This window comes from Aplidium turbinatum, chromosome 17, assembly GCF_918807975.1.
Source record: "Aplidium turbinatum chromosome 17, kaAplTurb1.1, whole genome shotgun sequence".
NCBI classification, from domain to species: domain Eukaryota; kingdom Metazoa; phylum Chordata; class Ascidiacea; order Aplousobranchia; family Polyclinidae; genus Aplidium; species Aplidium turbinatum.
Genome location: NC_137488.1, coordinates 9,778,540 through 9,797,524, shown reverse-complemented (window position 1 = coordinate 9,797,524; position 18,985 = coordinate 9,778,540).

Here is an 18,985-nt window from a genome sequence, read left to right as displayed (position 1 = left end):
TCATTTGGAAATTAATAAAAGATTTTTTATTTTTTCTATACTAGGGGGGAGAGGTAATTTTAATTTCAACTTTAGCCTAGTTTTAGAATACAAGACATTCTTAGACTTCTGGAAAAATTTTTGAACTTTAAAATGTGTCAAATGTGCATTTATGAATAAAGGGTCAAGGTAGTCAATATCCATGACTGGCTGAGCTATAGAATCAAGCTGTCTGGGCTTCCACCTGTGTATATAGGCCTACAGGTTAACTAAAAACTGTAGCCCAGTGCTCTTCTGGGCTTGTGGGTCTAAAAACAATTGGGGGGGTCTGCTACCATTCGGTGAGTTCCTAACCTTAAAACGGCAATGATAATTAGGCTACAGTACCCAATAATTTAAAAAAAAAATTGAAAAAATCACCTAATAGGGATCGGACTCACCGAAACGAGCCATTCCGCAATTGGGGAAACACAGTAGGTTTCAAGAAAAACCAGTTTATTGATTCCTTTTCTTGCCTGGAGTGCAATATCATGCATTGCAAGAGGAAAAGGAAAGACCTTCTGAAAGTTCACCTCACAAGGTTAGCGCATTGTGTAGTGTCTTTTTGGTAGAGCATTCTCAAACCGTTTTTTTTTTTCGCTTTATCGGTCATTAACAAATTTTTTAGCAATATGTCTGAAAAAAATATAGTCAATTTGATCAAAATGTTCGAAAAAATATATAGTCAGTTCGGTCAAACTGTCCTTTTCGAAATAAAACGCGACGTTTCTCAGCGAAATTTAATGTTGTAGCTAGCCAGGAAGTGCAAATTTTGGTTTGTATCAGCTTGGCCTACTTGAAAGAAATTATTTTTATCAGAAAAAATGACCGAAATAAATAAAACATGACCAAATTTTTTCAAGTCATTTTGGACAAATGAGCAAAAAGTCTCAGCGAAAAAAAACTCAGATTCTCAACTACCACCTTGCGTCAACAACCATCCATTATAACAACTTGCTGTTGATAAGCATCTTAAGCAGCAGTTGTCAGTCTGGGGTTTTGATTAGGTTGTTGCAGCAAAAGCATCACAATATCAGACAATTAAATGCGAAAAGTAATTTTTGAGGTAGGGGGGGGGGGGGGGGGGGGGGTTGGACGAAAGTTTCAATTTTCTTTTTAAGAGGTCTTAGACTGTCTTGTTGTATTTTAAAACCAGGGCTAAAATTAGATTTGAAAAAACGCAGATTAATCTCCCGCCCTATCTATACGATTTAACGCCTTGTGTTTCCCATATTGTGAGGGTCGTACAATTGGAGGTTTGTCGTAAAATATCTGAAATTCAATTCCAAAATTAGGCTACTTGATAACCTTATATCAGACGATGAAGTGTCTACTGTCATATAAAATAACAATGTTTTAAAATAAAAAGGGCAGTGGCTATTTGACCGGCTCCGGTCTTTGAATCTGAAACACTATTTGACCGGTCATGACGTCACTACATAAGCACTTTTTCTCTTTCAAAGCAAAAAACGATAAGCGCGTTAAGTTTTAAATTCAACACGTTTTCTTCAACTGAGTCCGTGGCGCATACGTAACGTCTCGGGCTGCCATTTCAGAGGGAATGAGTTCGATACTATCCGGAAGCGTTCTTTTTTTTTTTTTTTTTTTAACTACAAAAGGATACAAACTGATATGAATGAATCAACAAGTGAATAAAAAAGTTTCAAAACGAATTAAAAAAGTTTTTTCTAGTCTTTATTTTTACAAATTCCTTTCATTTCTTAGCACAATTTCTCTGAAAAAATCACACCTTCTAATAGGCTGTAAGATTACGTTTCGCTGAAGTCCGAAGTTAAAAATTAAATCCAGTCTCATTGTCGCACAACAATCAGTCAAGTTTCAAATCATCATCTCAACCAACCCTTCAAGACAACTTTCCACTTTCAAAAATTTAGTTAAAAAAAAAAAAAAAAGAACGCTTCTGGATAGAACCGAACTCATTCCCTCTAGAATGGCAGCCCGAGACGTTACGTATGCGCCACGGATTCAGTTGAAAAAATCGTGTTAAATTTAAAACTTAACGCGCTTATCGTCTTTTGCTTTGAAAGAGAAAAAGAAAAAAGTGCTTATGTAGTGACGTCATGACCGGTCAAATAGTGTTTCAGATTCAAAGACCGGAGCCGGTCAAATAGCCACTGCCAATAAAAAGCCTTTAAGTTGTTTATTTTCAGAACACAAAACTGTCCCAAAATTCGTCAGAAAACTTAATAAAAAAAACTCAAAATTCCAAAAGGTAAATAACAAATTCATTTGGCTGTGCTTACCACAGGTATTGGCTCAAACATTCACCTAGGTTCTCATCAGAATAAAGTTAATTTCACTGCAATAGTTGACAAGAAAATAACTATGGCACATTATACTTTTCAATGTTTAAGTGAGTTTTCATGCTATGTTACAAAAAATCTCCTAACTTCAACACTTACTTGTTTGAGGATCTATGGACATACCAATGTTAAAGCGAATGTACGGTATCAACGCAAACAGCAAGAACTCAGAGCATAAACACTAACGCCAGTAAACACATGCGGTGAAACGCCATGCTAACTATCGTTCCATTTCTTTTCATCAGCAAAAGCTGTCTGCTGATCACCGTGACGCAAGCCTCTCTGAAAACACGATAACTTTCTAGCCTACGCTGACAAAGCTCTTGGTTCGAGACTCGGTGTCACTTCGCATTAACCGAAACAGCGGAAAGGTTTATTCTTTGTCTGGTGTTAACGCGGCATGCTCCAGCAAACTTCCTCGGCCAAACGCCCGCATCATGAAAGCGCACCTCGGTTGACAGTAATGGCGATTGTGTCACGTGACAATTGACGCGAGGTACGTCGCGCCATTAATCGCTTTTTAGTTGAAAAAGAAAAAAGGCAAATTTTTGATCACCCAACCATACAGTCTGTTTGTCTGTTTGAATTGCGGCTGTGCAACTTCTCTGGGACAACACGAACGAAGACAATAACCTACACATGTCACTGACACTGAGCAATGATAAAATAAAAAGTTGAGTGGCTTTGTTAGGTTGTCATTGTTATATTTTGTTACAAATATTCATATTTAAAATCTGAACACAAAAACAATATTTAAAAGTTAACATGAATCAAAGACTCAAAAGGCAAGACAAGTAGTCACTAGGCCTACTTGATCTAGCCCCCTGAAGAAGTCAGTCGTGTCTGATAGACGAAACGTCGGAATAAAAGCAAATTATTACCTATACATTTTGTGATAGTTCAGCTTAGTTTACACCAGTAGAACGTAGTCTATCATGTTATTTAACTAAATGGCTGGTGAACTTCCTTATTCAATTTTTAGTAAGCAAACCAAACCAGTCAAACTATCGCTCGCCCCGCTAGCTCAGATGTTTAGCGCTTGACTTTGTGAACGAAGAAGCTTCAAGATCAAGCGGTGCTGGTTCGACTCTTGAGGTGTGCGCTTGAGCAACGTATTGTAAGGATTGCTCTCCATTCTAATGGCACCCAATAGATGGAATAATTCATTCGCAACAACACTTAAAAATTTCACTCTGTCAATCTCAGTAACCGCACTGGGTCAAAGGCCTCTAGTCTAGAAGAATGCAAAGTTACCAGTAGGCCTAGTAACCAATCAAGGCTTTGTCATTTCGAGAATAAAGAAAAGATTCGCATATCCATACTTGCAGAATGTAGAGGCTTTTGACGCAAGGCCGTTTAGCCTACCAAGATTGACAGAATGAAATTTTCTGATTGTTGAAGTGTTGTTGCCAAGGAATTATTCCATCCATTTGGGTGCCACTAAATAGGCTACATGCTCTTTAGCGGTGTCGAACCGCAGCGCCCTTTCGAACGTCAAGCCAGGGCTCTCACCACGTGGTTATGCAACTTGGCCGTGCCGTGCTAATATACATACATAATAATAACTACATACATACCCGTACTCCATTAACCAGAGGTGTAGCCTATTATTAACAGGAGCCGTAATTTTGGAGTAGCCTATTGAAGAGCCCGAGTGTCGGTTTTCGGTCGGAGTGGAGCAGAAATTTAAAATTTTTGGCAAAAAGCGGAGCCGAAATCTGATTTTTTATAAGATGATAGCCTATTTTTAGCACAAATATATTTATGCTCTAGCCTACTTTTCGGTTCATGACTGGGGATAGGAAGGGTGTAGCCTAGCCTAAGTGTTAGGCGTTGTAGATTATAAAAAATCTGTATTGTGGCTATCTATGTTTTGCGTTTGAAGTCGGGTTGGAGTTTGGAGTCAATATTGCAAAATATTTGGAGCAGGAATGGATTTGGAGTCGTAAGCTTCGGAGTGAGAGTGGAGCAGGAGTACAGAAAACTTGACTTTGTACACCTCTGGCATGAACTACTATTCGGGCACGTTTTAAACCTTTCAAGATTTTGCAAACTTTTCCCATTCGTTGAAGTGGTTGCGTAACTAATAGGTTCGGCCCATTATAGCCTAGGGTAGCTATTTAGTAGGCTACAGTAGCCTATCTTTTTCGTCTAGGACGCGTTACTAACAAAAAATAAAATGATAAATTTGTGAGATAAACACGTTTGAGCTATAGCCAAAGTAGGCAAACTGGCAAATCATAAAGCTTGTGGAAAATGGTCGTCCGCTGCGTGAACGAGTGATGAAAATGTCTGATAAACGTCTTCACGAGAGCACAAGGCTGTGTCTTTGCAGGTGGTCTTTTGTTTCGTGCAGTTGTGCCCCTGAGTTATGCTTGTGTTTCAATTGAAATTAGAAATGATTATATGTAGCCTACTGCTACTAGGCCATGGGCGCAAAATGAAATGCTTATCTGAGGAAATTTGTGCCTCATGTCTAGAGACGTCATGTCTTTGTGGTTTGGGTCTAATCATAATAATTTATCTGCGTTAAACTTCTCCACATTTTTTGGGTTCGTATTCGTTTCTTTTAATTGTTGTCACACCATCGTGGTGTCCACTGTGTTTTTTCGTATTTTGTTGAAACCTATAGGCACTTCGGCGACCATCGTATCTTGGTCCTCAATCGTTCTGCTTAATGTTCATTGCTTTTTATTCAGAATGTCATCAGCTAATGGTTTTTCTGTCATGAAAGTGTAGGGTTTTATGCAAAAGTGCGATTTGCGAGTGATCCACATATTGCATTTAGACCATGATTTAGACTCAATAAGCTATGATTCATTGTGAGACATTAACAGTTAAAAAATATCTCCTCATCGAAATTCGAAATGCTGTTGCGCAAGATCTGCTGTGAAATTATTAACTGTATTAAAAGTCGCGCACTCCATTCCCGTGCATTGGTAAGTTATGTAAGGTGGCTGTGGCTCACAAAACCAAAGCTTTAAAAAGGCTTAAACCATATGTTATTAAGCCTGTGGTTATATCGACCGTTTGTCAAATCTGTTGAAACAGTTTTAGAAGTATTTTCTTCCAGAATTAGACAACACAAAATTAGATTGAATCCAAAACCCATTTGCAATACAAAAACAAAGTAGGCCTACCGAGCAACTCTCTCACAAATCTCAGAAATAAATTGCTGATCTATTTTCTGACACTAAGTTGCGGCTTGAAATTTCTGTAAAAAATTGTCACACTTTTTGGTTCGTTAGAGCGGAATATCTACAACTCTACAATTATCTCACTTAGGAGTGACGACACTCCTGCCATTTGTCCACGCGTGTCTGTGCAAATTAACGTTTTCAAAGTTAACGCAATCGCAAGAAAATAGCTTTCCAGACGGAACAACATTGAAACCGCTTTGAGAACAGCAGTGACAAACATTGAGCAACGGCTGGGTTTGCTCTGCAGCATGAAAGCAGTCGCATTCATCACACTAAATAAAGTGAACGACAAACCTCGGCGACTGAAATCGAGACACCCATTTGTACGTGCCGCACAACTCCTGATGGAAACTGCTGAAAACCAATCCATCAGTGCGGCTACCTGGGCGGACCACCAATGGAGCTCGGAGTGGAAGAAGAACTCCTCAAGACTCCAAAGTTTCATCTCCGACACCAGCCACCACCCAACCGGAATGCATTTATCAAGGAAGGCCTGGGTGCGGCTCAACCGCCTGCGTACTGGCGTCGGACTATTCCGCTTCAACATGCACAAATGGGGGATGGCTCTATCCGCGATCTGTGAGTGTGGCATGGAGGAACAAACCGTAGACCACACCATCTGTAACTGCGCCATCTACCATGCGCCAAATGGTGTGCGTGGTCTGCGCGAATTGGATGACGAATCAATTCAATGGCTGCTCGACACCTGCCCAAACATCTAGACCGCGTCGTCGCCACTGCCCAAGGGTGGTAAAAGGCAGAGCTCCTTGACCCCTGGAGTGGCGAAGAAGGTTCAAACGAAGAAGAATGTGTTTTCTGTTTTGTTTCCAATAGGCTAGTATAGTAGCAGGTTTCGAGTAGCCTACCGGTAGCTTATTTTTACTTTTGTTTTTTTCGAATTAAACTTTTGAATAAATTTCACAAATGCAGGCTACATTTTGCACTAGTTATCATTTCAACTGTAAAGCATCGCGGAAAGTTTTAGGAGATTAAAAGGTTGGGGTTGGAAAATAGTGAACCAAAAGGAAAGTAATAAAGTTTTAAATTTCTTTTTTTGTGTAATAAAAGTTTAAATCGCCCTTGCACTTGCAAGTAGTTTTTGTAGGATTATTTTCACAATTTTTTTTAATGTTTTCTACCTCTCTTGTAGGTTTGGTGGCTGCACAACTTTTAGATAGTGGTAGGTGATGGCATTGTTTTATCGATGTATATTTTAAACGTTTGGGTCTTTCCATCTTTCTCTTTTCTTGGTGTCAATTCTTTATCTTTAGTTTGCCGTTCTGTAGTCTACATGTTTGTGCCAGCAGCAAAAATTAAAATAAAAGTGGGATTGGGTTTCAAGCAAAGAAGTTTGGGAAGCCCTGACCAACATTTCATTAGGTAACAACTAGAACATCACACAACTAAGGCAAAAAAGAAAACTGAAAAAAGAAAACTAATCGGGAAATAGTTAAAACATCGCACTTTCGATTTTATTGGCGCTAAAAGTAACTACTTTCAATTCTCTTATTTTTGCAAACCATGATACCATCATTGTTTCCGATTAGTTTTCTTTTTTCAACTTTCTTTTTCGCCTGAGTTGTGTGATGTTCTAGTTGTTACCATTTCTTCAGTAGGCCTCTGGATCTGGATTTGTCAATTTTTTATTTTTTTTGTTCAATTTTTCAAACTAGAACAAGTGAACATTAGAACAATAGCTTTAAGCTTTTCTCCTTGTATCTTCAGCCAAGTCACATGTTGACAAGTTAATTAGTTTTCCAGAATTTTTTTTGTATGAGGGTAGCCTACACTTCACTTTTTCCTTGAGATTAATGGACAATCTCTAGCTATGTTCTACATTGACGTTGTTCAGTTCAGTTTCAGTTCAGTTTGTTTTTATTTCTGACCTTGAATGCATTCAAACATGACCAGCAAAACAATAAACTGAACTGACTATCACCAGAAAAAAAAACAACTGCGAACTCACCTACGGTAGGGTAGCTTACCGGTAGTTCATAAGTGTGTGTATGACAGCTACGTCTATCAAAAAATAAGTATATTGATTATTGTCAAGCAGTGGCGGAACCAGGAGGAGGCCCTTTTCATGTTAGCTCTTTTCAAGTAACCAACTGACTGATGTTCTTCATAAATTGAAATAACAGATCTGATCTACATACCGGTACTTTCAATTTATGAGGAACATCAGTCAGTTGGTTACTTGAAATGGGTTAAAATGAGTAGGCCTATGGCTGAAAACGTTCGTAATTTTTATTTTTACGTTATATTAAATGACGTCTGGTTGTTAGGTTTTATTTGTATATTACCGGTAACTGGAATTTTTGCTCAAATATTTTTACAAATAACTGCATTAGTAGGATATAGAGGAAGCAAAAAACTTCATAAAGGTTATCAGTGCCCAGCAGGCTTTTGAATCCTACCCATGAAGAAATGCAGCCTACAGCCCTACAATGTTAGTGAATAACTGTAATAAGCTTACCTTTGCTCGCCAATTGTGTACTTTTACGTTTACTTTTTAAAGATGTTGAATCAAAACTTATAATTCTGCCCAAATTGCAATATGGTACCGCCAGGGCTGCGATTTTTTCTTTCTGGTCAAACGACCAAAAATTCTGCGTTTGTCGAATAGTGGTATGACATCATAAGAGTCAGATTATAAGCGTTTGGCCACGAATTATGGTACTGCGTGATAGAGAATTTTTTCTTTGGTATCTCTTTAGTCTCGCTTAGTACGTTAATGTTTATGCACGGACCGGGTACGTCGTACCCGCATGCAAACACAGTTAGGAGCGAAACATGCAAGTTACCAAAAAACACAGCAAAGATAAAGCAAAAAATGAACTGCAGATAAAAAAAAACCGGAACAATACCACAATAATACAAAAAAACGACGTAATGCTACAGGCCTACAGCGTTAAAGGCATAGCCGTAGGAGAGTAAAACATTTTGGGGGGGCGAACAAAATTTGCCCAAATTTTTCAAATTTTGCCCAAATTGTGTCTTTGCGTAGGCTATATATTTTCAAAAACATAAAATTACTCACAACCTCTGAGATAGTGCAGTCTAAGAACTCCACAGTCATCAACTTGGCGGTGTACAAAAACACAGGCAGCAAAACGTTTAACTTAGCAAAACAAGGCTGAATTAACTTTAAACTAAACAAACCATCAAATTGAAATAATTTTCTTGTGGCACAAAAATATGTATTATATATATATTAAGCCTACCTGGATTCAACAACAATTTTAACTGAGAATTCAACAATAACTGGACAACAGTGGCTAAATATCCATGTCATCAGATCATTTCAAAATCTCTAGCTCAATTGCAATAAAAAGCCAGACAAAAAGTAGCTGAATCTTTTCATTATAATATAAAGATAGTTCAAAGTCAAGATTCGTAAATTTGCATTGAAAAAATCTCAAATGACAACCTATTTACTTATCAAACTAGTAACATTACTTAATCTATGCTACTTAAAACCTTACAATCTGAAAAGAATTCTACAGTTTATCATACTATGCACATCAAATTTGCACCTTTGAACAAACCTAAGTTGCTATTAGTATGAATATTGATCTCATATTACAGTGAAGTTATAGCCAATGTTTTTTCATTAACATTATTACTGTACCAACTACCAAGATATTCTAAGTTCATGATGATGCAACTACTGAAATCGCAGGCACTGAACTAAAATAACTCATATAGGTAATAACTTCAAACTCAATCCTTGCCAGAAAATACAGACAACATCATCAATACTGTCTACATTGCCTGATATTTTAACTGCATGAATTGGATGCCAAAGCAACATAACACTTGCCTATATATTTGATCATTAATTACTATAGTATGTACTGTGTCATATATATATATATGGTAAATAGCCGTGCATATCAACTCTAGGACTGGCAAAGACAAACAGCAGTTAATACAAAAAATAATCTTTATAGAAAACATTTCAACTGTAGCCCACAAGTTCAGTTCAGTTCACAAAAACATGAAAGCAAACACTGGAAAATTCACAGATACTAAACGAAGCATAGCATTCTCTACAAATTGCAACATACCAAATACAATAGTTTCCAAAATTGAAGATGGCACAGTTTACATTCATGGAAAAATTTTAATGTATTTTATACAAAATATTACAAGCACCTGCAGCTAATAAGGCCCGGCCAGTAATAAGGCCCACCCCCTGGATCTCCATTGTTACAAATCTTTTAAACAAAATTGGAAGCTCTGATTGCTGCTATGGTGAATTGAGACTAACTGGTAAAGTTTTACAGCCTAAAGTTGAGAACTTTATGAGTTATGGAAAGTTGAAGTTTGGGGGGACTGAAATTGAGTGGTTTTATTAATTTTCACATAGACTGTTCTGCAGTTAACAAACCGCTTTGACTTTCGTTTTTTTTGCATTTTATGTGAAAGATATGTGCATGCTGATGCAGTAAAACCAATAAACTTGAACTTTTTTTCTAATTAAAGCAAGACTGATAGTGATGATCAGACTAGGCTAATTTTGGTAATGAGGCCCATGGGCCCCTGGGATAACGTTGTGCACCCCTGGTTAAGAAAGTGAGGGTTAAAGACTTGAGTGACCTAAAAAAATCTTGTTACACCATTAATCCAATTTGTTATTGCAATGGAAATATCATAATTTCAGAATCAAAATACTTTATCATCCCTACCATATCTAAAAACACCATGTCGCTTTTTAAAAAATGGAGCATGGGGCGGGGGAGGGAATGGTTGTCTCTGTGTATTTAATTATATTAGTTATGTGCCTGTGTTGTCGATTAGAAGTTGTTTTGTGGTGTTGTTATTGCGAAAATACACCTTTTCCATCACTTTTGGTGCAAATTCAAACCGGGCCTTATTCACAACACGTGCATCTAATAAGGCCCGCTTGAGATTTTTTTTATTTTTTTAATATTTTACAACTCCTTTTACTTAGAAACTTGTTTCATAGATATGTTGTGTAGATAGACCCAAAGTATCCTCATTCCAAGTTTCGTTCAAAATTATGCAGTATTTAGAAAAATATTGAGGTTTGAAAATTAGCGGGCCTTATTAGCTGCATGTACTCACTATAACAAATATATATACAAAGTTTTTAAACTGGTAAGATGTTGAAAACTCATAGTAGCCTAAGCTTGATTTGCCCAATAACTGGTAATTTTTGCCCAAATATTTTTACTATATTTTTACTAAAAAACTAATAAGTAGGCTTTATTGTGTTCTTTTATTGTGTGCTTCGGCGATTATTTTCTCCTGTATCAACCACCTGCTTTAAGTTATATAACGGAAAGGAAATCTTAAATTTGTTTTCGTCATCATGCACTGGCTACATAAATCCATCATTGGTAAATCTTTCAAAGGATGGCATTGCAAGACAAATTTCCTGCAGATGTCCAGACTTCCCAGCCAGCAAACTTGTTTATACATGTCATGCATTGTGATGTAAAAACAACGGGTTTTGCTAGCCGGGTTGTGTGCTTTTGTGAATGTGCAAAATCGCCCATTATGTAATCACAGAAACTCTTTTAGTGGAGTTGCAACCGTGTTTATCTGTCTATTTTTTATTCACATTGCAAAACATTTCTGCAATCTTGGAACAATAAGTGCATAAGTCAGACATAAATACAAACTTGCAAACACGTTGTCAACTACAAGTAACCTACTTCAGTTATTTTAACTATAAAAGAAACCCGTTGTGTCGAATAGCATGAAACATGTGTGTCGAAATGTTTGATGGCAGGCGTTAGAACTTCGATCAAAGCATTTTTCCGCAGTGTTCAAAATGTTCTGGAAGAGAACTCCTTTCATAAAAATAACAGCTTTTTTAATCTGTATTTCTGAACATCTGGTCGGAAACTACCAGATGTTACCAGAAACTACCAGGCAGCCGTGGCCGAGTGCCTAGCGCGTTGGGCTCGCAGTCGAGAGCCTGCATGTTCGACTCCAGCCACCCGCACTTGCTGTTGTTTCTCTGGGCAAGAAACTTTACGATAATTGCCTCTACCCAGTGATCGATTTCGAGTAATGGGTAGTACCAAATTTAAGTCATAAGTAGAGTAGACAACCGGAAACAGACATTGCCGTCGGCTGCAGCATGGGTCAGGTGTATGTCGGAAGGCGTACACCGATGCATAGCGCTCAAGTCCGCTTTCCCGCAATGCAGGATAAACATAAACAAACAAAACTAGGCTGTTTTCTACATGTGAAAAACTTTCATAGCAAGTATCCAACAGTCATTTTACCAGAGCAGTATTGTTAATTGGCTCAAACGGTGAAATACAAACTGGCATAGACGTTGACAACTCAACGTAGCCTAGGTTATTTCATCTATAAAAGAAACCCGTTGTGTGGAATAGCATGAACCGTCTGTTGCGAAATGTTTGATGCCAGGCGTTGGAACTTCGATCAAAGCATTCTCCCGCAGTGTTCAAAATGGCGGCGCTGACGCCTTGGGAGTTTCTCGTGTGAAGCGTCGTTTTTAGACCTTGCTTTGAAGTACCTGGCGGCTGGCGCAAGAAAATTTACGTGAGTTGGCACTCTTATGATTGAATCACAGAATGCCCCCCCCCCCCCCGAATGTTCCTCGACCTGACGACGTTTAGCCCTTCCTCTGTTTTTTCCTTTATATTTTCCTTATTTTCCGTTTTTTTTTTGTAATGCACGGCGTTTGTCAAATAGTGATGGTGCGTCTGGGTTTTTTTTTTTCGCTGACACTTTTCGGTCATTTGTCCGAAATGACTTGAAAAAATTCGGTCATTTTTTATTTATTTTGGTCATTTTTTCTGATGAAAATATTTCCTTTCAAGTAGCTGATACAAACCAAAATTTGCACTTCCTGACTAGCTACAACATAGGCGCCAACTTTTTATGCTGTATTGATACATAAAACAATAGATGAACTAGCGATCGGCAGCAGGACAACATTTTTTGAATGCAAACTGCAACAGCTTCGCGATAAATAATCACAAGAACGAGTAGGATGCTACAATTCCACACAAGACAAAATCTGTCATTTTTACATTGATTTAATGTCTGCAGACGTTGAATCAATGTAAAAATGACTAATTTTGCTGCCTATGACATAGCAAAAATCTACCATTTTGTGTCGATTCGATGTCATCAGATGTTGAATGCACCCAAAAACAACATAATTTGCTACGTAGACGGAGCGTGCGTTTAGCTTTCTGCGCTTGCAAACAGACTCAATGTTGCTTTCGAAAGTCGAAACCTCTCACAGTGAATTGTCGCGGCAGTGAATCACTCGCTGTGAAAATGAACTTGAAGTCTCGGCACGACGTAACCACCAACCAACGCAACAAGGGCTGGTACAAACCGCATTGCGCACATGCGGAATAATCAACGCAACAACGGACTCGCGCAAACTGCATGGCGCACACACGACCGTTGCCATAGAAACCCGATCAAAGTCGGGAATGTGCGTATCTTTTGTTTCATCTGCAACACGAAAACAGGTCAGCCATAAAGTTGAAAGCAGGTCAGTCATAAGTTGCGATATTGTAGTGAAAAGGGAGCTATGTCAAGTTGAAAACTTAATCAAACGTCTCTCCGTAACTTTTTCAAGGGCTGTTTACGGAAGTCAGCAACTTTTAAATTTATTCAAGGTGACGTGCTGTTGAATTGATGTAAACGTGAATGATTTTACTTTCAACAGGTACATTTTCAAGCGTATAATCAAGTTAGTATTTGCATTCCATTTTCAAGACATTGTCATTCCATTTGCAGTATACCTTTTACTTTTTAGTAAACCTTTTCGTCTCTTGTTTCATGGTAATAAATCTAATTCGTTGCTAAACTTTATGTTGTGCTTAGCTTAAAGAGTCGCATTCCATCAACCGCTAACCTACGCAGACGCATGGCATGTGTTTGCTTAACCGAAGTGGTCGAGTTTGTTTATAATAATTAACGGTAGGTCGAACGTAGCGATAACTCCAAGTGTGGCAATAAAAGCAATCCTAGTGTGACGACATAATTATGTCATCCATCTGCGTGACATTTTTCTGAATTTACGTTGCTGCTGATGAAACAAGCTTTCGCCCCCACGGCCAAAAAAATAGTTAGGCGCCTATGAGCTACAACATTAAGTTTCGCTGAGAAACGTTGTCATGTTTTATCTGAGAAAACTTTCTTCAATGTTCATCAGCGAAACTCGACCTTGCAACACTCGATTTAACCATATATTTTTCGGACATTTTGACCGAATTGACTATATTTTTTTCGGACATTTTGCTAAAAAGTCGGTCAATGACCGAAAAAAAAACCCAGTGGTGCGTGTCGAGTGACCTCGTCACTGAAAAAGGCAAAAATCGCAGCCCTGTGTACCGCATGCAATAGTTTTCAAAATAGGTAATAATAAATTTTACATTATTTGGAAAATATCAATGTATTTCATAAATTGTTATAGGCAGTGGCTATTTGATCGGCTCCGGTCTTTTAATCTGAAACATTATTTGACCGGTCATGATGTCACTATATAGGCACTTTTTTTCCTTTTCTCTTTCAAAGCAAAAGACGAGAAGTGCCTATATAAGTTCTAAATTCGACAATTATATTCAACTGGGTCAGTGGCATGTACGATATTTCTCGGGCTGGTGTTCCAGAGGGAATGAGTTCGATACTACCCAAAAGCGTTTTTTTTTTTAAACTAAATTTTGATCAATATATCTTTATTAAACATAAATTCTAGGAATATATCTTCATTTGTTTTGTCAACCTGTTGTACTATGCCAATGTACCAATTTTTGTCATACAAAGCTGAAAACATCAATTATATATAGTTATATACCATGGTGAATCTTGCCTCAACGAATATATGAGAGTGTGACCAGAGTCAGAGCATAATATCACAAAGTGGATCTGATCACATTATAGATTAATATTTATATAATTCAGTTCTCCTTCTTTTAGCATTTCTTCTGATGAGCCCCTATGGGCGAAACCAACAGAAGAGAACTTAATAAAATATGAATCTATAATGTGATCTATTTCACTTTGTGATGTATATATATCTGATATGATTGCCAATACTGTAGATTCAGATTGCTCAATCATGATATAATCAGAGCGAAATACTGTATAGTTCAGCAAACCAGTCAGTTACATCATATGTATGTATATAGCAGACCATCAATGACAGGTAGTGTATGTATGCACACATGCAACTTATATGCATGTGTGCAGTATGTGTCTTCATATACGAGGTCCGGCTAAAAAGAAACGAGACTGGTGAATTTTAAAGTTTATTAAAATCCATAGCAAGTGAAGTTCACTTTGAATACGAAGTACAACTCTAATGTGACCTCTAACGGTCACCTTCAAAATATTCGCCATCGGCTTCCACGCACTTTGTCATTCTTCTTGACCATGCCCTGAAGCATTCTTCAAATTCCCTTTTTTCTATGGATTTGATGTGTGCTGATTGGTGAATTCACAGTTTTCCAATGCCACTCTGTCTTTTTGTCTCAAGATCGTATTGAAAAATCCACGATTCGTCTCCTGTGATGACCTTTTCTAATATTTTTTCATCTGCATCTGCAGTTGTCATTTTGCAAAATTGAAAACAAAATCACTTTATTCAATAAAAAAGTTTAATGGAAATTGTTTACAGATACTTTACCACCTTCACTTAACTCTCCCTAAAAACAAACGCAACAATGTCATTGTGACAACACATCTGTCGAACACTCAACAGATGTTATGAAACTCTGTGAAAGCATTGATTCGAGTGAGACTTTTGTATTATGCAATCTGTGGCGTCAGTCTCGTTTCTTTTTAGCCGGACCTCGTATAATGCCTGCATTATTGCTCAATGTTCTGACTGAGTCTCTTTCCATATTTCTTTATATATATTTAACTGTTATTTCGCTGTCCAATTACCCGATTCCAACCCTGAGATAACCATTTGTGAACTCTTACCTATGTTATTATTCAGTGTATTGTTGTAGGATATTTTTGATGTGTTAGTTTTGTTGTGGAAAAATAGGTCAAGAAAGACTATGTACCCGAAGTGACAAAATGTTGTTCTGGAATTTAGAATTTATCATTGTTGCTCAGATGAATCTATGGCTTAAAATGTTTAAGTAGCAGGACTGCAGGACCCATATTAGTTTAAAAACATAATTTTTTGGCACAATCTTGTTGTTGGCTCCTCTCCCTCAAAGTCATTGAGGAGGAGCCATTCCAAGTTGTTTAGTAGTCAAGCCATGGCCTCCCCCACACAGCCACAAGCTTGGTCGCTTTTGTGGGATTTGTCCATATGGTGGTTGTGTCCAGGCAAGTTGGGAGTTTGGGGCATTCAAATGGGTGTCTTGGAGGTGTGAAGGGTGGTTTTGCATTGTTTGGCACAATCTTCTTCAATTATAATATTTAATGAGCCTATTTTAAATTATAAATATACAAAACATCATTAGGGGAACTGGGCATAACACACTTGCAATTAAAAATAGTACTGATTTTCAGACACAAGCTTTTGTTTTCACTTTGAAGGTGAAATACTCAATAAGCCATTAATTTTATTTCTGATATCAATTCTCCTTGAAAATACCTTTAAAATGATGCATTGCATGTGATTGTAACTAGTGAGCACCATGAGTTATTCTAGATCAAAAATTATGTTCCGCATGATTGAGCACAATTGGGGCTACTAATAAATATGAGGTTAAAGGTCAAAGGTGATGGTCAAGAGCTTTAGTTTTGAGTGATATGGCTGAAGAAATATATGTCCTACAATACCTGAAAATATCAATCAGTACCATTTCTTATGAGCTGAGAAATATCTTCCTATAGTTAATCTTGTGAAAGCGAAATGGATTTTACGCTTCAGCGATCACAAAAAGCAGTCAACTTTAAGTGGCCGTAACTTTTGTTTTAGTTGACCAATTTAAAAAAAAACTAGTTTTTTGAAATCAGGAAGAAAAGTTTTATCAGTGTGTGAATTTTCATTAAAATCTGAGAGGGTGGGTTACAAAATCCCATTTTTCTGGATCACTTGACATGGAATGACCCTACTGCATTTTTGTGGTCAATTTTTAATTTGAGTAGCCTACAGCCCAATTTTTTATCTCTTTTCAAATATAAGTAGTAAAATTAGAGTTTTTTTTAATTTGCTGGAATTTGAGAATTTCTTTGGGTAATTTTCCGTTCGTCATAAGAGGATGTGACGGATTTTTGCTCTCAACAAGTTAGTTTGGTGGCTGTAAATAGTTATCTAGCTTACAATACTTCTTTAAAAAAAATGGTTGGTCATCAATGTCAAGTTTACTTTTAGGCAGTTTTTTAGCAGGCAATTTAGTTTGAAGTAAAATGTTCTGGGTAGGCCTAGTATCTAACTCATACCCTTGGAGATACCCGCCCGAGAAACATTGTACGCGCTGCTGATTCAGTTGAATAAAACTATTGAATTTCTAACTTGTTGAGAGCAAAAATATAATGCATTGTTCGGCAAACACGGTCACATCATCCTCTTATGACAAGTTCACGGAAAATTACCCAGAGAAAAAATTATTAAATTCCAGCAAATTAAAAAAACTCTAACTTTATTAAATTGGGCTGTAGGCTACTCAAATTAAAAATTGACCACAAAAAATGCAGCAGCCTTACGATTGAGTCACTTCGGGTCAAAGTTTAGTTGAAAAAGGAAGAACACTTCCGGGCAGTATCAAACTCATTCCCTCTGGAGCACCAGCCCGAAAAATATCGTAAGCACCAGTCCGAGAAATATTGTAAGCGCCACTGACCCAGTTCAATATAATTGTCGAATTTAGAACTTATATAGGCACTTCTCGTCTTTTGCTTTGAAAGAGAAAAAGAAAAAAAGTGACATCATGACCTGTCAAATATTGTTTCAGATTAAAAGACCGGAGCCGGTCAAATAGCCACTGCCAAACTTTTATCAATGACTCTGGTGCTGCTTCATAAATTTTTTGATATTTTGAGGGGCGATTTTATTGTTATCATACTTTTACGAGCATCATTTATTTAAAACTTAAAATCTAAAATTGTAAGAATATACTGTTTTCACTTTGTTCTCTAAGTTATTTAAATACATGGTACTGCTCAAGTGTGTTGTATACAATGCATTGCAGAGGCTATATTTGCCATATGTTATGAATATAGCCTCTGAAGCTACATTTCCCTGTTTACTCATGCAAGACGTTTGACATCAATATGTGCTCAAATGTGTTATATTCCTTAGCTCTGTATATTTTTGCAAAAATTTAAATTGCATATAAGCAGATGAAGGCGGCAACAATAAAACAAAAAAAAGGAAAATTAAGACCCTCAAATTACTTATGGATGTTTAAAACTTTTTTTAAAAACAAGTGTTATTAATTTTTATAGCCATCAAACTTATTTGTTGACAGCAAAAAGGTAGTGTGGCGAGACTAAACTAGGCTTGCAACTTTAAAAGAAAATTTGACTCAGTGATACAAACAAACAAACAGTTGTGTGGCAACGGTCACATAGAAGTTCGTTCGGTAAAGGTGGTCACATCCTCTTTTCATTAATGAAAACTTATCCAGAGAAATTCTCAAATTCCAACAAAATTAAAAAAACTTTTATATAGAAACTTTTTTACTTATATTTGAAAAGGCATAGAAAATTGGATTGTGTTCAAATTGAAAATGTGCCACAAAAAAGCAGTAACATCAATTTGGTCACTTCAAATTTGAATCAAAGTTTTATTTAAAAAAAGCACTTCCGGCTGTGTGGAATTGGGGAGCAAGTCTTTTAGGCGCAGACAGTTAGGCGCCGGTCAAATAGGCGCGCACACTGTGGCGTCTGGATATTTAGGTGCGGAGCACTGTGGCGCCCGTGCATTTAGGTGCTATTTCTAGTAAAGTCTGCAGATTGTATCAGCTTGGCAGGTAGAGCAATGCTTTTCACACAAAATGTTATATTGAACAGAAAAACATGATTTGTTAATGCGCGTGTTCGGTATTTATTTGTTGTTAGTCCAGGTTTGCGTCGGCGAAAACTTTATCAATAAATTATTCAAGTTTAAGAACATGACTGAGTTCACTTTTAGTGAGTCAAATAAGAACTACACTAAACATCAGTAAAAAAAATACCGTAGCCTATATTCAAGCGGGTGGTAGGCTTGAGTGAAGAGTAACTTAGTTTTCCGTCAAAACCCCGACTAGGATTAATAACGAGCAAAGTCGCACCATTATGCTTGCAACTTCTAGCCAGGGTACATACGCCCTATAGAAGTGTATTCATATAGCAGAGCGTTGTCTCATACGTACTCGCCACATGACCCATCCATCCCCAGTAGAAGTAATTGCGAAAGATAACAGATTAAGTAAGGTTCCATCTGGCTGCAACCTGTGTTCAGGATGCATAGCAAATGTCCTGTGGAGATGTGCTAATATCAAGAGTAGTAGAGCGTTGTCTCGCACCTCA